Genomic DNA, 7,226 nt, shown 5'->3' on the forward strand with positions numbered 1-7,226 from the left:
TTCAACATATCGAGTAACATCAAAAAAACAAATTATACTTTCATTGGGTCAATTTACTGTTCAATATTTCTAATTTTTGGGAAAAGACCGTATCCTTGCCTCAACCTATTGCTTATCCAAGAGAATGTGACCAACACGCTTGAGTTATGCTATCATGTTTGACATCACCTTAAGGTATTATTGATACTTTAATGATGAAGCTTTTTGAAAGTGTAATACTTCATAGTCAGCAATCTAAGGCTGGCCATAGAAGTACACCTATATGTTCCTCATAAGTGTGATGAAATGGCATGAGCATTAGAAAATTCCTCACATTCATGAATCAGTTCATCAACCACATAACTCACAATGATTCCACTTTAAATGGAATCTGTACTTTTCTAAGATTTGTAAGCTTTGAGATCCGTTTTGTGTTAAGTAGTGTTACCCTTTTTTAGTTGACTTAGAACATGGTTTATGCCTTCGAGAGCGTTCTTCTCATCTAGGACATAATATATCTTACGACTCCAGATATCTTAATTGTCACTATTTAGTTTCTCACCTTTGTTTAATTCAGCAGTAATATTTTTTGATGCCATGTCTGTAATTATGAGACAATCACATATGTTTATTTATCAGTGATGTATGTTTCATACACATTCAAGTAAATTCTAATTAAATTTTCACATTTAGTTCAAAATCGAAATGATATGTAAGTATATAATTATCATCTACGAACTAAATATTTACCAAAATTAGAAATTATATGCATTGATATGATAAAGACTATAATCACTAGGAGTTGGAGTCTTATTATTTACACCATATTCTAGAGTAATATAAAACACCAACCAATCCAAAATAGGATAAAATACAAAGACATATATTCATAATATATCAAAACATAAAACAAACGAGTTCGTAAAAAATCACTTAACTAAATTGAGTTATTATGGGAAATTTTTATGGATCTCACTCCAAGAACATCATGAACCTCCATAATGGTTTATTAGACCCAATTTTACCATAGATTTCAATAAGTTCATGCTTCCATAAATTTGGTAAGGAATGATGCAAAATGATGAAGGCATCCCTATCCTCAACACCAAGGATTTTTCTATGAATTTCATGTAATTTTATCCTAAAAATCTGAGAAAATCAAGCAAAGAGTCAGAAGGAGCTATTTTTATTTTCTTCAAATTCTCAAGAAGACTTCTTCCTTCCCTTTTACGTGCCCTTATTTCTCTATTCATGTTCTACTTTATCTTTGATTCATTTCTTATGACTTTATGCTCTGAATCTGAAACAACTAGATTTTTTTCCTTTTGCGATGAATTCTTCTACTATTTGTTTTTGCTCCTCTATCAATATCACTGTTATACCCAATAGTTGGGAAGGCAAAAAATGATGTATTGAAGGAAGTCTACAGAATATTTTCACCAGAGGCTGACCACTGGATCCGTCACATGTCGTATTTAGCTTCTCGGCTTGTGGTAAGGCCCGTGTAGGTGTCATAAATAAGGAGAGTTAAGAGGGAGTTCTACAGAGTGCTCTATGGTCCATGGAGAGTTTTACGGACCATGAATATTTCCATGAACTCAACCCCCAATACTTTTGAGTTAGGGTAAGGACCACGAGAGGCACAATAAGCCATCTGCTTTGTTGGAGATTCAAATCCTTTTCAGTCAACACATATTGTAAACTCTTGTGATTGGTGAACACATCTTTATGGACACCATACAAATACTGTCTCCACAACTTCAAGGCATAACCACCTCCTCTAATTCCAAGTCATGGGTCAGGTAATTCTTTTCATGAACACTGAGCTGCCTAGACGTAAAGTCTATCATTTTACCATTTTGAATTAGAACATAACCAAGAGCAACTTGTGAAGAATCACAATAAAAATTAAACAAATTGGTTCTTTTTGGAAAGGTTAATACGAGAGTGGAGGTAAGACTATCCTTTAACTCTTCAAAACTCTTTTTAGATGCCTCAGATCATTGAAATTTCATCTTCATTTGAATAAAGGTAGTACAGGGTGATGCAATAAAGGAGAAACCTTCCAAAAACTATCTATAATAACCAGCTAAGCCCAAAAAAATCTGAATATCATAAAGAGATCATTGTCTAGGCAAATTCTTAACCGCTTCAGTCTTCTTAGGATAACCATAATACCTTCACTAGAGACAATATGGCCCAGGAAAGAAACTGACCTCAACCAAATTTCACACTTGCTAAACTTAGAAACTAACTAACATTCCTTGAGAATTTGAAAGAAAATCCTCAAACGATCGACATCCTCTTCCTCATTCCGAGAATAGATCAAAATATCATCAATGAATACAATAATGAACATGTCACATTTTTTCTTGAACACCCTATTCATCAAATTCATAAAAGTTGCAGAAGCATCTGTTAGTCCAAAAGACATAACCAAGAATTCAAAGTGACCATACCGAGTTCTAAATTTTATCTTCAGAATGTTATATTCTTTTACTTGGAGTTGATGATAACCCAATCAAAGATAAATCTTTGAAAAGTAGCTTGCTCCTTAAAGTTGATTGAACAAGTCATCAATTTTTCAAATGGGATACTTATTCTTAATTGTGACCTTGTTCAATTGTAGATAATCAATATACATGTAGAGAGAACTATCATTATTCCTAATAAAGAGAACCAGAGCACCCCATGGAGAGATACTAGATCTAATAAAACTTTTATCCAACAAATCTTTCAACTGATCCTTTAACTTTTTCAAATCTCTTAGGTCCATATAGTAAGGTGGAATGCAAATATGTTTGATCTGATGATCCCGGACGTAATCCTGGACGTGAAGAATAAAATAAAAAAGGTTTTTCCTTGCTTGATTTAAAAAATTTTAGGTAGAAGATCGTTACCAAAATTTATTTCCCTGTTGGGAGGACTGCCTAGGATATCATCAGAGAAAACATCAAGATACTCATTAACAACCAAAATTGACTAAAGAGTAGGAGCTTCGAAATTGGTATCCCTTACTCGAACTATATCATAAATTCAACCCTTTGAAAATATTTTTTGAGCTTTAAAGCATGAAATGAATCAACCCTTAAATACGGACATACTACCTTTCCATTTTAAGACTGATGTATTTGGAAACTGAAACTTAACCAAATAGGTTCTATAACATATAGATGCATAACATGAATAAATATAATCCATATCGAGAATAACATTAAAATTAAGATTTATAAGATCAACTGAGGTGACTTTATGAATAATTAAAACTGATGTAGAGCTGGGTAATAATCCTATTTCTATCCCATTATGACCTCTGCAGAGCTCAAAAATCTCTGTGTTCACCTTCAGGATCACTTGGATAAGGGATTCATTTGGATTAGTGTATCGCCTTGGGGTTCCCAAATCCTGTTCATTAAGAAGAAAGATCGTACTATGCGATTGTGCATCAATTACATGTAGTTGAACAAGATGATGGTGAAGAACCTTTACCTTAGTTGAACAAAATGATGGTGAAGAACCTTTACCTTATGCCTAGGATCGATGATCTATTCGACTATCTTCAGGTTGCTGTGGTATTTGCTAAGATTGATTTGAGGTCTGGCTACCACCAACTGAGGGTTAGGGAAGCAGACGTCCCTAACACCACATTTAGGACTCGTTAAGGCCACTATTAGTTCCTAGTGATGTCTTTTGGGTTGACTAACATCCCTACCGCATTCATGTACTTGATGACCTGGGTTTTTAGGCCGTACTTACACTCATTTTTCATAGTCTTCATCGATGACATTCAAGTATACTCACAGAGTCAGGTTGAGCATAAGCAACATCTGAGAGTTGTGGAGACTTTTAGAGATCAACGGCTTTATGCCAAGTTTTCAAAGTGTGAGTTTTGTCTTAAGTCCATAGCATTCTTGGGTCACGTGGTGTCAAAGGATAAAATTATGGTATATCCGGCGAACATTGAGGCTATTCATGATTGGTCCAGAACCACCCCTGTGACTCAGATTCATAGCTTTCTTAGATTGGCAGGGTACTACAAGCGCTTTGTGGAGGGGTTTTCGACTATAGTGGCGCCTCTGACTCGGTTAACTTGTCAAGATGTCCCATTTGTGTGGTCGAAAGAGTGTGAGAGGAGCTTTCTTAGTCCTAAGGAGTTTCTTACTACCGCTCCTATATTTACTCTTTCAATTGAGGGCGAGGGATTCACCTTTTATTATGATGCATCCTATCATGACCCAACTCCGTAGGCTGTGACTGGTGTCCGATTAGGGCACCCATACATACCCTTGTCCCCACTGAGTATGTTAGCCGAATAACCATATAAGGAAATAAAAACAAATCGCTAGAGAGCGCACACAAATAGATGTAGCATACGAAAGCCGCTAAGGCCATCACGGAACATAAAGCCCAAAACATATATACAAAACCCACATCACAAGTCTACAGACCTCTACAGAATGCTAGCCTAGTCATATAATGGGATAGGGCCCCATCGTACCCCTGAATAAACAAACATTTATATCAAATGACCAGTATCAAAAGTTAGGCTTCGGAACAGTGGAGTACTTCCAAAATTGCTGAGTGGAAACCCTAAGCTGGCAGATCTCCAAAGTTAACATCTGTACCTGCGGGCATAAAACACAGCCCCCCGAAGAAAGGGGGATCAGTACGACCTATGTACTGAGTATGTAAAGCATGGACTGTAACAAGTAAAGCCATTACCAGAATGGAAGGTGCAAAAGTAAGCTAAATACCTAGAATATCAAAATGTTTTTCATAACCATAAATAATGTATGCAAATAAACATATTCCATATCCAGCCCCATTATGGGATGCGGTGAACAAAACGTAGTCTCCACTCCGTCACTGGCATCACAACACAGCATACATCAAGAGTAGGAAATATCTCTATAACAGATCATATCATATCAGATGGTCATATCAGATCATATCATATTATATGTGTACATGGCACATCATAACTCCATAAATCCCATGTACAGGTCGTACCTGCCCCCTCACGTCGGGGCACAGTGAACAATGCAGAGAAGTACGCATGATAACAAAACTTGGCCCGAGCTCAGTGAAGGAAACATTGAGGCATCCACGAGTGGAGTAGTGAGAAACTATATACCAATTTAAATCATATTTGAGACTCAACGGAATAATCAAAATGAGCTTTCATTCAAAATCGAGACAAAAGTCATATCAAGTACCTTTTGAAAGTCACTATGGACTATATCAAAATAGAACTTCTGGGAATCATATATATGTATTAAGGCATACCAAAATATCTTTTGAAAGTCGAGAAATTGGCCATCATAGTGCCTTTAAGAATAGGAACTTCTTTGGAATGATATGAAAGTCATATACTTGCTTCATAAAAACCATGCCAAAAAGGAAGATTAGCTTTGTATACTTATGTCAAATCATGCTAAGAGAAGGAATAAGATTTACATACTTATCCAAAGACATGCTAAAAGAAAGTATAAGCCTTACATACGTATGCCAAAATATGCCAAAAGAAGAAAACGTTAGCTTTGCATACCTATTACGGTTTACTTTTTATCCCGTTCGTCTCATCGTCCTTTAAACCTAAATAACATAAAAGAAATACGAGTATTAAAAACCCTTTTCTTTCCATCACCTTAGGCTACACACAAGTATTTGTTTAACTTATCCCCTCGCTCACCTTCTCGACTAGTTCCCTAACTAGTTAAAGAGTTAACGAAAATCGGGTAGCATTTCCCCTATAATGTGCCCTATTCGAATTTCCAATTATACTCCTAATAGCTACATCCAACCAACAACAAAAACCTGCAGAATATATATATACAATTCACATCAATCTTATACCACATAAACTCCAAATGACTCGCTCGAAACCACGATACCAAAATAAGGTTTCTAGTTTTTGTTTTGCAAAACCTTTAACCGTAAAAAGCGGGGGTGTCTTGTTTCTACAACCAGAAGCTCCCCACCTCTTTTAGGACACATTTAGGCACTTCAACACACACCACACACCTGCAGCCACACACCACAAGCACAAAACCTTGCTTCGACTACAATTTAACTATAACGACTCCAATTTGGTTTGTTTCAAACGTTGAGCATATTTATGGAATTTTCATATTTCCATCCACTTACACAATGTGTAATACACTTCATAACAACTCCATAAACTCCAAATTGAAAGAAAAACCCTTACCTTAACTTAAACTCATCAAACTCGCCAAAACTATCAAAACGTGAATTCTGGACAGCCTACTGTCTTGTATTGTTGGTTAGTTTTGAAGGGGTAATTGAGGGAAATAGGATTTGTGTCCTCAATGAAAGTTATATACATGTGTCTTAGGGTCGCATATAATTTTGAATTAACCCTACACCAATTTTTTACAAAACGATATGCCCAAAATACAAACAGCAGCCTTTGTAGAATTTCTAAAACGAAATCTGGGCAGCAGGTCCCCCTTGCTTCACCACCCTTTTTCGAGTAGAGAAAAGCAAAACTGGGTTTTAGAGTCTAAATGAAAGTTATATTTAGAGTCTAAATGAAAGTTATATCCCTATAAAATAGATTTCCAAAACATCTTCAATCCCTTGAAATAAAGCCTTACACAAGGAGTTATACTTGTATTACTAACAACAATTTAATTCAAAAATGGGTCTGTTCTCTAGCGTTTTCTCTTTCAGCTTCTCTTAGTTTTCCAAGTGTAAAACTGAAAATATGGTTCCGTAGGCATCGTAATATACATATATACACCTCTACGTAGTTAAGGAACACTGTAGATAATTAATTGACGGAAAAAAAATTAGAGACTTACCTCCTTCTAGGTGCTGCCGCAGCTCCTCTCTTCTCCCTCTTAACTTTTCTCTCAATTTTTAAGTGTAGCAAAGGATGAAAAAAGAAGTTCCTAGTCATTCATATATATATATATGCCTTTTTGGAGAGTGACACATGGCATCCCCTAAGGGTGACACGTGTCACACCCTTAGGCAGCCACGTCACCTCATGTAACCAATCACATGCTGCCACATAGCGATGTGGGACCCACCTCAAGTAGGTGTGTTATATGGTTGGTCCAAGTAGGTGCATCACCTATTTAGTCAAAGTAGGTACATCACCTGCTTGCTTTCGAGTAGGTGCTACGCCTCCTTTCGCCTCTCCCATGGGTTCATAATCTCGTCTTACTTTAGAAGCCTATGTAATCCTTGCTACGTAAGCTCAACATGTACTCCATTGGCTT

Source organism: Solanum dulcamara, chromosome 11 (assembly GCF_947179165.1).
Source record: "Solanum dulcamara chromosome 11, daSolDulc1.2, whole genome shotgun sequence".
In the NCBI taxonomy this organism is placed as follows: domain Eukaryota; kingdom Viridiplantae; phylum Streptophyta; class Magnoliopsida; order Solanales; family Solanaceae; genus Solanum; species Solanum dulcamara.